Here is a 15313-nt window from a genome sequence, read left to right on the forward strand (position 1 = left end):
CAGTCTTTACAGTATAACCTCAGAAGTGGCATCCCATCACTTTTGCCACAAGTCTATTTGCTAGAAGTGAGTCAGTAGGTCTGGCCCACACTTAGCAGGAGGAAACTACACACAGGCATGAACACCAGGAGGCAGAGATCCTCAGGCACCATCTTCAAGGCCGCCTCCCACAAGGATGGTCTGCAAAGAGACAAGAAACGAGAGCCAATAAGGGGCTTTCTCTAGGTGACCCCATGAAAGAAAAGCAAAATCATGCAGACAGGACACCTGAGGGAGTTTTTTGTGGGGAGGAGGAGTGACCTCTAAGATTTCTCAAAGTCCCTGTGACATAGTCCCTAATCAACCAGGACTGTGGCCTCAGACAAAGCTGGGTTCAAATACCAGCCCTGCTGCTCCCTGGCTGTGAGCTCTTGGGCACCTTGCTTAACCTCCCTCAGCTTTAATTTCCTCCTCCAAAAAATGGGACTCGGAAAAGAGCCTGCCTCATTGGATTGCTGTTAAGATAAAACAGACAACACTCATGAAGAGATGGGCACAGCACCCTACACAGAGAAAATGTGTCGTGAATAATGATTACCAATGAGCTGCACAAGCAAGAAATTGCTCATTTTGCCTCCCCGATACCCTCCATCACAAGAGAGCATCTTGTGGTGTCGGGGTGTTGTGGCCACTGGAAAAAATCTCCCCTCAACCAAAGTTTAATCCAGTGGCCCTGGCTCCTAAATGAGCATCTTGAGAAACTGACTCATATGGGTCCCCCACCTGCCCGCAGGGAAAGAAAAGATATTATTATGGTGTCTTAGTCAGCCTGAGCTGCAGTAACAATGCACCATAGGCTGGGTGGCTTAAGCAATGGAAATTTATTTTTATTTTTGACCAGTTCTGGACACTAGAACTCTGAGATCAATGTATTGGAAGGTTTGATCTCTTCTGAGGTCTCTCCTTTTGCCTTGCAGGTGTGTCTATGTTTTAATCTCCTCTTATAAAGACACCAGTCATTAGATTATTACCCATCTTCATGAGCCAATTTTAACTTAATCACCTCTTGAAAGGCCCTGTCTCCAAACACAATCACATTTGGAGGTACCAGGAGTCAGGACAGCAACATATGAATCTGGGGGGACACATCGCAGCTCATAACAATGGGCAAAACATTTCAAGGTGCAGAGTCCCTGGAGATAACCGCCTGGCTGCAGCATCCCACGCAGCATTGGCCTGCGCAACTCTGTTGCATGAACGCAGAACTTGTTCACCTGCCATGGGGATCTCACCTTCACAGAGGAGGCCCTGCCTGTCAACAGCTCTGTCTCGAGTTCTCTCCCTCAGGTGGTCCAGCACTCATGTCAGGAACAGCAGGAGAGATGCCTGAAGAGCCTCGCAGGAGCATGTGAGAAACACTGTCATCCCCTGCCTGGTGTGACACTGGTCTGCATTCCTCTGCCAGGCCCACCCAGGGGCAGAGAGCACTCCAGGGACAGCAGGTTTGGGACAGAGGTGGTTTGAATAAAGTAGGCGTCTCAGAGCGTGCAGGGCAAGGCCCCCCTGACCACCACCATCCCTGGTGGTGTCGGGGGGAGGGGGGGGATGGCCTCGTTGTGCCCAGAGTGGAGAGGGGACAAGCAGGCCCCACAGAAACAGGCCTCTTAGGCCATGAGGATGCTCTCATCCATGGGGGGTTAGAAATTGGACGTGATTGCTGCAGTGATTATAATTATGCTGACCTTTGGGCAGAGAGCTGGGAGAGGATTTTATAAGTACTGATGAGGCTGAACAAGGAGTGCAGGGCTTGGAGAGAGCCTTGAAGAGTGTGGGGAGGCCTCTGCGTGTGTGTCTGTGTGTGTGTGTGTGTGTGTGTAGATGGTGTTAACAGGCCTGCTTCTTGCCCAAGGACATTTCTTCTGCAGAGCCAGCCCTTCAAAGAACAGAGACAGGAACTCACCCGAGATATAGCCTAGAGCCACACGGCGCTCCCTGACAAGGAACAAGATGCCCAGACTGGTGAGATGAGCTGGGACTGTCAGCCTCGTACCAGGGCCTCAGGCCAGCCAAACTCAAGAGGAAGAAGAAAAACACTGATGTCACACTCACCGTGCAGCAGTGCTATTGTGCTTTAACACACTCCAGCTCGGTTTGATCCTCATAACAACCTATGTGTAGGGACGAGCCCATTTTACAGGTAGGAAAATGAAGTGGAGAAAGGTTAAGTTACTTGCCCAAAGGTATACCACTAGTAAGAGGCAGTGCTGGGATTTGAACTCCGGCAGCGTGGCCTGAAGACCTGACGTTTCCACCATCTTAGACTTCATTGCCTTCCTTAACTGAGAAACAAGAATGAGTCAGGAACCATGGCTGGTGGAGGTCAGGAAACCAGGAATCAGATTCCACAAGGCCTCCAGGGCCACAAGGAGGGGTCTGGGGCAGGACTTCAAATTGCCAGAGGTGGCAGATGCTGAACAAGAGGGGTGAGGGAGGCTTGGAGGCTAAGCTAGAGTGAGGGCCCCAAGGGGGCTCCCCAACCCCCTCTTTGGCCCATCCATAGCTGTTTCCATCATCAGGTATATGCCCTCTCCTCTGCTCTGCCCTGGCCCTGGCTTAGCCAGACTTTACTTCCTTTATTCTCAGGGCAGGGCTGCTGGTTACACTCCCATAGCCTATGTACTGCTCCAGAGGGTGCCATTCACATCATAGTTTATGTTGTGCCAGTAAACCCTGCTCTGAAGTAAAATGGAGATGGGGTGAAGGAGTCCTCAGGAGAAGTCCATTAGCCCTTGCATCAGGGGACCATTTTACCCATCATACCACTGAGTAGAAAGCAGAGAAATAATCAGGCTTGGGTGACACTCTCAAATGTTGTATACAAAAATTATTCATGAATGTATTCACCCAACACATTTACCAAGGCCCTACAATGTGCCTCAACACAAGGGAGACCTAAATGGCACAATTCTCACCCTCATGGAGCTTGCTAGAACTCTTCGTGGAGCAGGTGAAACTGACATCAGACAATCACATGAATAAATGCAGAATTACAACTGTAGTTAAGGGCAGAGATGGAGGGTTACACAGTGAAATGAGAGCCTGGAGAGGGAGCTCTGACCTAGACAGGGGAGTAAGGGAAGACCTCTCTAAAGCAGTCTGAAGAATGGAGGGGGTTGGGGAGAAAGATCCCACGAAGCTGATGTAAAGTGTGTTCCAAGGTTCTATGGCTAGAGGCAGTATATTAGCCACTGCTGTGTAACAAATCACCCCAAAACACAGAAGCTGAAAAACATAAGCAGAGATATTACTCATGGGTCTAAGGGTCAGCTGGGCTCACTTATACCTATGCCTGCTGTCCACTGCAGGTCATGGAGGTGACTTTGCTGATCTTGATTTGGCTCTTGACAAGTATGGCATCAGCTGGCACCATATGACTTCAGCCAGGACAACTGGGTAGGCTTTCATCCACCTTCCACATGGTTTTTCATCCTGCAACAAGCTCACCTAGGATCTAACCAGACCAGGATTAGAGTGAGGCAAGACGGGTGAGTCTTAAAAGAGCAGGGTTAGATGCCATCTTCATTTTAAATTTTGATGCTTTGTTCAACACAGATTTATTGCATCCATTTTAATTTTTTTCAAATATCCTCTACCTTGATTACTGACACTTGATTATCTTGGACACTCTTTTGGACACTCGTAAGTTTTGCCCCTCATTCTCATCCCAGCCATAAAAGAGGGGCAATGTTCAGCTGCTGCAAGGAAGAAGGCAATCATCTCCACCTGAACAGACCTGGGAAATTTCTAGGGGAGGAAAAGCCTGAGGCGGTTCCTGAGAGGTCGGGAGGAAATGGGCAAGTGGACAAGGCAGGGCTCAGCATACCAGGCAATGGGAACAGCATGTGCCAAGACTCAGAGACAGGAAACAGCTGAGTCATAAACTGTGGGGTGAAAACGTACTGAGCAGTTGATTTTGAAAAGGGAGGTAGAGGCCAGTTACCCAGGGGCCTCATATGCCAGACTGCCCAGCGCAGACTCTGCCCTGTGTGATTGGGAGGGATGGAGCTTTTGAAGCAGGGAAAAGATATCATCATTGGATTCAATTTATTTAACAAATAGTCATCCAGCAAATCTGTGCCAGGTGGTGTTCTAAGCACGTTACAGACATTAACTCATTTAATCATTGCAACAGCCGCACAAGGTAGGTCCCTCTGGCAGATGACAAAATGGAGGCACAGAGCGGGTGAGCAGCTTGTCCAAGTTACCACAATTAATAACGGGCAGATACAGGATTTCAGTCCAGACAGCCTGTGTCTGGAGTCCCCATTCTTAACCACTACACTTTACTGCTTCTCTACCCACTCCTATTTTAGAGAGGTTGCTTTGGCCAAAGTATGGATGAACAGGAAGACAGAAACTAAGGGGACTGGGGGAGAAAATACAGGAGGAGACTGGTGAAGAAGCTGCTTTAGTTGTTCTGGAGGAAGAGGTAAGTGACCTGAACGAGGCAGAAACATGGTGCAAGAACTCTAGGTATTATCAACCTCATAGACAAGGAAGAGGCGCGGGGTGATGGCTCAGGGAAGAGAAGGCAGGCTGGGTGGATGGAGCTTGGGTGGGGTTGGGGGGAGGATGGTGAATAGTGCATGAAAGATGACACCAAAGTGGGTGCCAGATTGCCACGGCAAGGGCTTCAAAGCAAAGGGGCATTTGGTGTCGAAAGGAAGAGCCTGGTTCGCAAGTGATGGTGGGAAACCAGGATACCATTGATGCTGCCTCTTGTGCCCATGGAAAGCATGGTCTGTGGGAAAAAGAGCCCCCTCTACTCCAGCAGGCAACAAGAGCTGCTGCACCCTGGGGAAGAGCCAAGGTCGTGAAGGGCAGGAGACAACAGAGCATCCTGCAGTGCAAAGAGGGTTCTGCCATGAAAAGGGAAGAGGGAGAGCCAGTAATGGGTCACGATGCTCCAAGGAGGGTGCAGGGGAAATGCAAAGAAACACAAATGCCCACTAACCTCCTACACACTCAACCAGATGACCAACGTGCTGGCCCAGCACCAGGCAGGACTGCAGGCACGAGTGACAACAAGTAGAAGGGCCTTAAAGCTCTTCTAGTCAACACTGCTCACTGTATAGATGGGGTCTTTAGCTCACCTCTGTGGGCCCAGGGATGCTTATTGCAAACACAAAACTCTGCCCAAAGGCTTTTTTTCTGGCTTCAGAAGAGTCAATGCCCCCTCTACCAATGATGGCCTGGATGTTGGGGAATAAATACCCCAGCTTCCTCGCCCCTCTGGGGAGATAAATGAGATGTGTCTCCCCCAATATTTTGCAGCAGAATTGTACCCCAGTTGCTTGGAACGTAACCCACTTGATATTACACACTTTATTAAATTCCTTCCTTTTCCTGGTTTACTTTCCCATTCCTTGCTGGGGTTTCCAGGAATCACCTCCCAAATAAACTATTTGCACTCAAATCTTTGTCTCTGAGTCTGCTTCAAGGGGTATCTAACTAAGACAGGGACGCTGGGGCCCAAAGAGGGGAAGAGATTTGCCTTTGGTTACACACCGCTTCTTGGTGCAGAGCCATGACCCAAACCAAGGTGTCCCAACTCCAAGTCCATGAAGGCAGAGATTAAATGCACAAAATTCGAGGGTGAGTCAAAAATTACCCACCCTCTGGCTGTAGAATTTAATTAACTTTTAGAAAAGACAAATACATCATGTTTTTTAACATAATCTCCTTGCTTTCCAATACACTTTGTCCATCTTTCAACAAGCTTTTGTATTCCCTCATTAGAAAATATTTTAGGCTGAGATGTGAGCCACGAATGCACCGCTGTCTTCACTTCTTCATCAGAAGTGAATCTTCGTCCTTGTAGGGCTTTTGGTCTGCAGCAGACCAAACAGGTGACAGTCTGATGGAGCAAGATCAGTACTGTAGGGAGGATGCCTTAACACCTCAAAACGAAGTTTTTGCAGAGTGTCAACAGTGTGGGCAGAAGTGTGTGGACGTACATTGTCATGCAAAATCACAACACCCTTAGATAGCAATCCTCTGAGTCTAATCCAAAGTTTAGGCTTCAGCTCTCCAATAAGCATCTCACTGTAATGAGCACTATTGATTGCTGAACCTTTGAGCTATGGCTGATCTGCAAATGATTTGCCACATAATCCACTGTCACTCATCTATTCGACAGAATCATTTCATGTGTACGCTCAATGTTGTCATCAGCCGTGGACATGGTCGAGCATCCGGCTCCTTTTTGATGGCTAACACTTGTGCAACCTTCCTTGAACTTCTCTATCCATTCATACACACTTCTTCGAGACAAAACACTTTCTCCATACAGTACACAAAGTCTTTGATAAATAATGGTACCAGGTACACCTTCAGACCACAAAAAACAAATCACTGCACTCTTCTTCTCTTTCGTGCAAATCACAAGTGGGGCATCCACTTTTGCTCTCACCACAGTTACAAGTGAACTGATGTAACACGTTCACACTTGCACAGCAGTGACTCGGGAGACAGCAGCCTTGAATGGAAAGCGCTGATAAGACAGTGTGGCCAACGGAAGTTTTAATATAACTGGAGAGCGGATAATTTTTGACTCACCCTCGTATATAATCACAAACGTCTGGATTCAGTCATCTGTGTAGATTATATTATTGTCCATTCTCTACCTTCCCTGTAAGAGAATTAAATATCTCTCCCCATTGTCACTAAATGCAGTACTTCCCTGTGGGAGAAGTAAATTTCCCCGCCCCATTGAAACAAGGCTTGACCATGGACCTCCTTGGCCAATGAAATCTGAGCAGAAGTGGTACATGCCAATGCTGAACAGAAACCTTAACAGCCATGGCTGGCTACACTAGCTTTCTTGATTTTTTTCTTCCACCATAATAGCATGTCCCAAATAGGGGCTACTCTTTCAGTCTAGACCCTGAAATAAAGATGAATAGAGTAGGACAGCTGGTCCATGAGTGGCATAAGATAGGAATGAAAAAATCTTAATTATTTTAAACCATGAGATTTCAGGTTCATTTGTTACCACAATGTAACAAAAGCTGACTAATACACTCACTGATATATTGGCTATACTACCCAAAGCAAGTAACAAAACCTCCGTGAGCCTTAGTTTCTTTATCTATTAAAAATAAGGCTAGTAATAATAGTATCTACTTAATGGGACTTTTGTGGGAATTATATGAGATAATGCACGAAAAGACTTAGTACAGTGTCTGGCACAGAGCAAGCACCCAATAAATGTTAGCTAGTATCACTGTCATTATCATTATTATTATTATTATAGTTTTCTCTACCCCACAGAGAGACTTCCTCAGAAAGCAAGTTCTCCAGAGAAAATAAATTGTTCCTGCTGGGCTCATCCTGGCTTGTTTGTAATAGGTACTTACTTTCCCCTCCGAATGGCCCTGCTCAGAGTGTGTTGCCCCCACCACAATGCCCCCACCACAATGCAGAGAGAGGTGCAGAGTGAGGTGCCCACGTCCCAGCAGGCCTGCACACAGGAAACCCATAGTACTTAATGAATCCCCATGGAGAGGTCCAGATTAGCCCTGGTTTATTACTCCAAAATGGCAAGGAGTCATTTATCCATGAGCTATGGCCTCTCCCTCTTGCCTGTGCATTACAACTTATTTATGAGGCAATTTGCACAGTGTCACACTGGCTGGCCATTATGCTGCTGTCTGCTAACCACTAGGAGGGTTGCTGAACCCAGAGACAAAATGGTCCTCCCACTGCCTCTACCTCACTAGTGACAATGAGCCAGTGGTTCTCCCCCAGTGTGGCATGTTTGCTCTTTGGGGAAGAGAACTCCTTTTCCATGGCCAGCCCAGCAACTCAGAACATACCTGGGGGCTTGTGATGAAAGCCCAGACTAGAAAAAGCTGCTGGGAAAGCAGCAGAGAAGTTGGGTTGCAGATAAGTTATCTTAATAAGCACGATGGAAAGCGGGTTTGCAGGCTGCCGTGGCATAAACACCCCTTCGACTATTGTCCGGAAAATGACATAATCTTGTGAAGTATTTTGCACTTGGTTTGGCACATAGAAAACTCTCAGTAAGTGCTACCTGCTGTTGTCATGGTTATGACCTGCACCCCAGCTGGTTCCTATCACCCTGGGCATCATACTCTATAGTACACTGGTCATTTGCTGCTACTACAACTTCAGCCCATGCATGCTGAAGCTTTTGATTCTAGGTACATGGGCATCATCAACTGTACAGAAGATCTGCCTACAAACAGGTTAGGATCTGAGAGACAGCTTCAGAGTCCGCGTGTTTATACCAAAGGGACACTATATCCACAATGCTGTCTACTGCTGACAAATTGTTAGCTTTGAAGTTTAACCTCATATCTTTGAAGTTCTTGAGTACAATGGCTCCTGTGTTCCAACGACTACTGGAAATTCTGTCCCTAAACAGACTGTGGCTCCATACAGTGGGACTCCACCCTCCCCTTGGCAAAGGGGTGTCTATAGATCTCCACATGTTAAGCAGGTAAAAGAATCTATTTGAGGTGAATGTGGCCTGACTCCACTGCCCTTTTTTTCATGGCTACTTCCTGTCTGCCATTCTCAAAACATCCCACCTCTGCAAGAACCAGCCCCCTACGGCTTTATTTATGAATTATTTCATTCTACATCACACAGCTATTGCATACAACCTTGGGTCACTATTTCTTGTCCCTTTTCCCACATAACATCTTTTTATGTCTAAATGTTCCCCCATTCAATTTCAGTAGAAAAAATATACTAATTATTAAAAATAATAGCTAAAATCGATTGTTTGCCGAGTGCTAGGTACCTTATAAGTGTCTTACACGTCTGTCTCTTTTAATCTTCATGATTACCTGGTAGGGTCTGTACCATCATATTTCTTAACCAACAGATAAGACTAGAGAGGTTAAGTAACTTGTCCAAGGTCACACAGCAAATAGGAAGGAGAATCTGAGGTCTGAATCCTAGTAGTCTGAGTGCAAGCTTGTAGCAGATTCTGCAGGTGCCCCACCCATGTTTCCTTGAACCTCACCATTTCAGAACACATCAACCAACGTCTGTCTCTGGGGTCCACCAGCAAAGCAAACTAAAAATGCGGGGTACCAACCTGTGACGAATGGGAGTTGCTATCTAAAATCTCAGCTCCCTCTTCCTTTGAGGGGCATAACTCTGAAGTCTGTTTCTATTCTGGCTCCCAGGGTTCCCCAGTGGAATTAATCTTCATTTGCACACAGTGATAATAGGCTTCTCTCCCTTCCCTGTCTCACTTCCCAGTGTCTCCTACCAGTGTTTCCTGGAATCCAATCCCAATTTGCGTCTCAGAGTCAGCTTCCATGGAAACCCAAACTAAGACAATGATCTTTTCTCCAATCGACTCAATTCATTCATTTCCCTTTTCCTAGAACTGAAATTCTTTCCTCACTGAAGCTACAAAATGCCTGAGCAGTTTTCAGGAATTCTGCTCATTCCATCCATAACTGTCCACATAGTTAAGGGGCAGCTAGTGTGTAGAGGTGCTTTAATCTTCCCCACACAGGCAGAGTGACCATTCCACATCTTGACTGACCAAAATCACCGGTGCCACAACTAAAAACGTTTCCAAACGTACTGTCTGGCTCCTGTATGCTGAGCCTCACTCAAACGAACCCAAATGACAAGCAACTCCCATAATTATGACTTCCAGGTGTTCACGTTTCTGAAGCAGCTCATCTTTGTTTTACGGATGCACATCAACAAGAAGATGATGGGTTTGCTGACAGTCCCAGCCACTAGATGATGCGGAAGGGACTGAAGAGGATAGGATAGGATCCGATTAAACAGTGGAATTTCCACCAAGGAGGAGAAGCTGAGAGGAAGCAATCTTTGCTACCTCCAGTGAAAGGTTTCCCAGTGTCCCAAATACCATAGGTCTTCCCATAAGGAGAAAAACTCCATCATCAGCAGGAAAGAGAACACTGCCCTTCACAACCCTGACCGCCTTGTGCCTGTCCTGAACCCAACAGCTTCTACCATTGCAGGCAGCCAAGCCCTGAGTAAGTGACTTCACTTTTCCGAGCCTCAGTTTCCTTACCCGAGAATTGGGAGTAACGCTACCTACCTCACTCACTCAACAACTTTTTGCTGAAGGTCCACCACATGGCAGACATTTGTAAGGGCCAAAAGGGATTAGGTATGCACACACACACTTAGCACGTGGTAAGTGCTCAGTAACCTTTAACTAAAGTCATTCATTATCACTGTTACTTAATTTGATCTCCAAAACAAAACTATACTGTGACAGCTTTTATCTCCATTTTATAGATACAAAAAAAAAGTCTAGGCTTTCGGGAGCTCCCCGGTTGCCTAGTGGTTAGGATTCTGGGCTTTCACTGCCATGGGCCCGGGTTCAATCCCTGGTCAGGGAACTAAGATCCCGCGAGCCACAGAGCATCAAAAAAAAGAAGTCTAGGCTTTCACAAGTGCAAACTGATCTCATCCTACCCTTACCCCAAACCTCATGCCCCCCTTACAGAGGATCTAGTGAACCATTTCGTCAACCTGAGGAAGTGCTGTCAGGTTCACCAGGAGCTAGAAAAGATGTGTTTTGCAATGGGGTGGGGCAGGGGGAAGGAGAAATAAGAAGGCAGAGATTCTGCCTTGTGCATGAGAAATATGAGTATTTACACACACCCTAATTGAAACAGGCTCAGCCGCCATGTGCACGCAGTTAAAGAGGCTGCTCCAGACACCAAGACTAAACAAAGCCTCTTTCAAAACACAGTGCATTATGCAGGCTCCTGACACAACCATTTAAAGATAATTATTAAATAAGCATTTCTGGTGGTTTTATATTCTAATCAATTCCACAAATATCCGTCAAGCACCCGCTGTGTGCCCAGCACTGTGTAACAGTCTAGAACACAAAGACGAATGAGTAAGAGGTCACAGGCTGCTGGGGGAAGTGGATGCATAAAAAAGCACATAGAATACAACACGGCTGGCTGTCGCAGAGGCAGGCACACAGAGGGAGGGGAGCTGTTGTTTCTGCCCAAGCAGTTCATCTCCTCGGGGGCCGCTGATGGGGCGCTGGGTCTATAGGGAGAAGCAGATCACAGGAATAGAAAGGTGCTCCAATAGCACCTTTGGTCTAGAAGGGTGAGTCATTTTTTTTTTGGGGGGGGGGGTACACCAGGTTCAATCATCTGTTTTTATACACATATCCCCGTATTCCCTCCCTTCCTTGACTCCCCCGCCTCGAGTCCCCCCCACCCTCCCCGCCCCAGTCCTCTAAGGCATCTTCCATCCTCGAGTTGGACTCCCTTTGTTATACAACAACTTCCCACTGACTATTTTACAGTTGGTAGTATATATATGTCTGTGCTACTCTCTTGCTTTGTCTCAGTTTCCCCTTCACCCCCCGCCCCCTCCCATACCTCGAGTTCTCCAGTCCATTCTCTGTATCTGCATCCTTGTTCTTGTCACTGAGTTCATCAGTACCATTTTTAGATTCCGTATATGTGAGTTAGCATACAATATTTGTCCTTCTCTTTCTGACTTACTTCACTCTGTATGACAGATTGTAGTTCTATCCACCTCATGACATATAGCTCCATCTCATCCCTTTTTATAGCTGAGTAATATTCCATTGTATATATATGCCACATCTTCTGTATCCATTCATTTGTTGATGGGCATTTCGGTTGCTTCCATGTCCTGGCTATTGTAAATAGTGCTGCAATACACATTATGGTACAAATTTCTTTTGGGATTATCGTTTTCTTTGGGTATATGCCCAGGAGTGGGATTACTGAATCATATGGTAGTTCTATGTGTAGTTTTTTAAGGAACCTCCAAATTGTTTTCCATAGTGGCTGTACCAACTTACAGTCTAGAAAGGTGAGTCATTTGACATGGCTGAAGCATTACCAATGTGGGAAGAGGGGAAGGAGATGATTCTTATCACCAGCCAGGCCCCAGCTTGAATGTCATCTCCTCAAAGAGGCCTGTCCTGACCATTCTACTAAAATATTGTCACTTCCTACGGCCTTGCCCTGGTTTGCTTTCTTTGTAACAATTAACATTCTCTAAAGTTACCTTAATTATCAGTTTATTTGTTTGCATTCTCCCCATCCAGAACATAAATCCCTTATGAGAAGGGCCTTTGTCTGTCTTATTCATCACTGTGTCTCCAGCTCTTAGAACAGGGCCTAGTAGGTGCTCAAGAAATGCTGTTTTTAACTTGGTGTACCCCAAAAAAAATTAAAAAATTAAAAAAAAGTGGGTTTCTCCTAAGCAGCATATAGCTGGGGTTTATTTTTTGATCCAACTTGACAATCTCTGACTTGTTTAGATGTTTAGACCATTTATAACTAATGTGAGTACTGATATGCTTAGGGTTACATCAACTTGCTTATATGTTAACATTTTATTTCCTTTCTGAGCACTGGTTGTTTTTTATGTCATTATATACATCTTTAACAACACAGTTAACCTTCAAATGACGTTGAAGTCACATATACTATAAACACTTACAATAGTATCGTTCCATTTCCTACACTCCTGGCCTTTATGCTACTGCTGTCTCTCTCTCTCACACACACACACACACACATATGTATGTATGCGTTTTATTTTATTCTTTAAGAACTTTTATGGAGATATAATTGACATACAATAAACTGCATATATATTTTTTTTAAATGCTGTTTTTAAATGAACCCATGAATAAATCAATGAATGGGGGATTTACAACCTGAGTTTGTGGAACACTTCAAACCAGTAGACCTACTTTATATATGTTAGTTAGAATAACACTAGATGCTATAACTAATGAACTTGACATTTTCAGTATCTTTACCCAATAGAAAGTGTTCCTGGTTGCAGGTGGCCTTCCGCTACCTGCTCATTAGGGACCCAAGCACCTTCCATTTCGTGGCCGCGCCATCTCTCAGGGCCTTGAAGCCCTTTGTTTCCAGCCAGTGAAAGCAGAAAGAGAGCTTCAGCTCAGAAGTGGCACACACCACTACCATTTACATGCCTTTGAGAAGAACTAGTCCTATGGCCCCATTTGGATGCAAGTGCAGCTGGACTAAGGAACCTCTGGCTGGACAGGGACCTCTCAGTGACAATACCACACTGTGGGAGGGGGAGAATGAATTGATGCTGGACAAATAGCAGTGCTGGCCTCAACAGCCCTGGGCTCAGAAAGGTGAAGCCCTTTACCCAAGAGCATGCCACTCACAAATGGTGTGACTGTCCCTTCAGTTTAAGAAGTGGCCAAGGGACTTCTCTGGTGGTCTAGTGGTTAAGACTCCGCACTCTCAATGCAGGAGGCCCAGGTTCGATCCCTGGTCAGGGAAGTAGATCCCACATGCTGCAACTAAAAAAGATCCCACATGCCACAGTTAAAGATCCCACAAGCAGCAACAAAGACCCTGCGTGCCACAACTAAGACCCAGCGCAGCCAAATAAATAAATAATTTTTTTTAAAAGAAGAAGAAGTAGTAGTAGTAGTGGTGGTGGTAGCCAAGTCCCTCCCCTCCCTTGCTCTCACTTATGCTAATTTTCCAAGCACTGGGTCAGAAGGTGCCATTTCTTAACCTTGCCCTAAGATGCTAAAGGAATTTCCTATCAGAAGCTTGTAGCCCCTATAAGCAGAGGTTCATTTGTCCTGTTCCTGGGGCAAATACAGGCCAAGCTTTTGAGCAAAAGGGCTAAGAAAGGAATGTGCTAGAATTTTGCTATGAGTGAAGAGAAGAAGCCAAGAGGTACAGAGGACAGGATGCCAGAGGAGAAGAGGAAGCTTGCTTCCATCCACGGCGACCCTCCAGTCATAATAACAATGACACCTGACATTGATGTAGCATTTTCTGTAGGCCAGGCACTGAACCAAGTGCTTTATAATCATTCTTTCATTTAATCTTCAGAAAACCTAATATGATAGCTCCTGTCTTTCCCATTTTTGCAGATAAAGAAACTGAAGTTCAGGGAATTCCCTGGTGGCCCAGTAGTTAGGACTCTGTGCTTTCACTGCAGGGGGCACAGGTTTGATCCCTGGTCGGGGAAACAGGATCGCACATGCTACGCACTGTGGCCAAAAAAAAAAAAAAAAAAAAAAAAAACCCAGAAACTGAGGCTCAGAGAGGCTAAGCAACTAGCCAGTGGTGACCCAGCCGGTCAATACAAGAGGTGGGACTGGAGGAATTTGGTGCCAGAGCACAAACTTTTCAGCACCTCATTCAGTGGCCTCTGCAGTTAGTGGGGCTGGTGGCCAAGGATGGAAGGTAGACCACAGGAGAGGTATGGTCCAGCAAAGGTCATCATCTTCAGTGATGGCCTAGCAGCTTGTCCCCAGAAGGCACCTGGGGGAGGTGGAACTCTTAGCTCTGAGGAGTCAGGGTAGCCTCTTTGTTCTACCAGGAGAATGAGGCATCTTTAAGACTTGGGGTGCCTCCTGGATCACAGCAGGGTTTGCTCCGCTTGCCCTAACATTTCTGCTTTGCCTCTGACACATGAACATTTTTTTCTTTGCCCTTCTTGCAACAAACTGCGCTGCACTTCTAAGCCAAACAGTGTGACGTACATTCAAATTACAGTCCTCACTTATGATTATTCGGGCCTCTTAAGTAGCCAATCATCGTGACTTTGAATGAGTTTAATTATCAGGGTACTTCAGTGCATAAATAACTGTGCACACCCTGTTAGCTAGGCTGACAGCTCTAATTGAATCTAGCAGTCTGGTCTCGTCTGGTAGAAACCACTGGAATTTGGTCTTGACACTTTTTTTTTTTAAGATTTTTTGATGTGGACCATTTTTAAAGTCTTTATTGAGTTTGTTACAGTATTTCTTTTGTTTTATGTTTTGGTTTTTGGGCCCCAAGGCATGTGAGATCTTAGCTCCCCGACCAGGGATAGAACCCGCACCCCCTGCATTGGAAGGCGAATTCTTAACCACTGGACAGCAGGAAGTCCCGGTCTTGACCCTTTACACTGTATTGTTAGGATGATTGGAAGAGTTCACCCAGTGGATCTGCAAATCCCCAAGCCTGGACCCTTTTTGGAAAGACTCAAGTTCCTTCTCTTCAAAGGGCAACTTGACTAAAAGCAAAAGTAGATGGATAATTTTTAAAAAAAGAAAGAAAAACTTCAAAGACAGCATTCATTTTCAGAGTGCTCTCAGACACAGCATCTCACTTAATCCCCTCAGTGACTATAGAGGCATCATCCTTCCACTCGGTGCCTGGAGCATAATCAATATTAGTTGAATAAATGGTGATTCATACATGAGGAAACTGAGACTCAGAAGCCAGTCCAAGCTGACACAGTCAGTTCG

At 45.9% G+C, this 15313-nt stretch overlaps 1 non-coding gene across 1 annotated transcript; it reads left to right on the forward strand.

The window, feature by feature from the left end:
* Positions 1-13267: 13267 nt before the first annotated feature.
* TRNAE-CUC (transfer RNA glutamic acid (anticodon CUC)) lies at positions 13268-13340 on the forward strand. The gene has a single exon. It is a non-coding gene; the product is annotated as a tRNA-Glu (tRNA).
* The last annotated feature ends 1973 nt before the right edge of the window (positions 13341-15313 follow it).

The sequence above is a fragment of the Hippopotamus amphibius genome, chromosome 12 (genome assembly GCF_030028045.1).
Source record: "Hippopotamus amphibius kiboko isolate mHipAmp2 chromosome 12, mHipAmp2.hap2, whole genome shotgun sequence".
Taxonomy (NCBI): Eukaryota; Metazoa; Chordata; class Mammalia; order Artiodactyla; family Hippopotamidae; genus Hippopotamus; species Hippopotamus amphibius.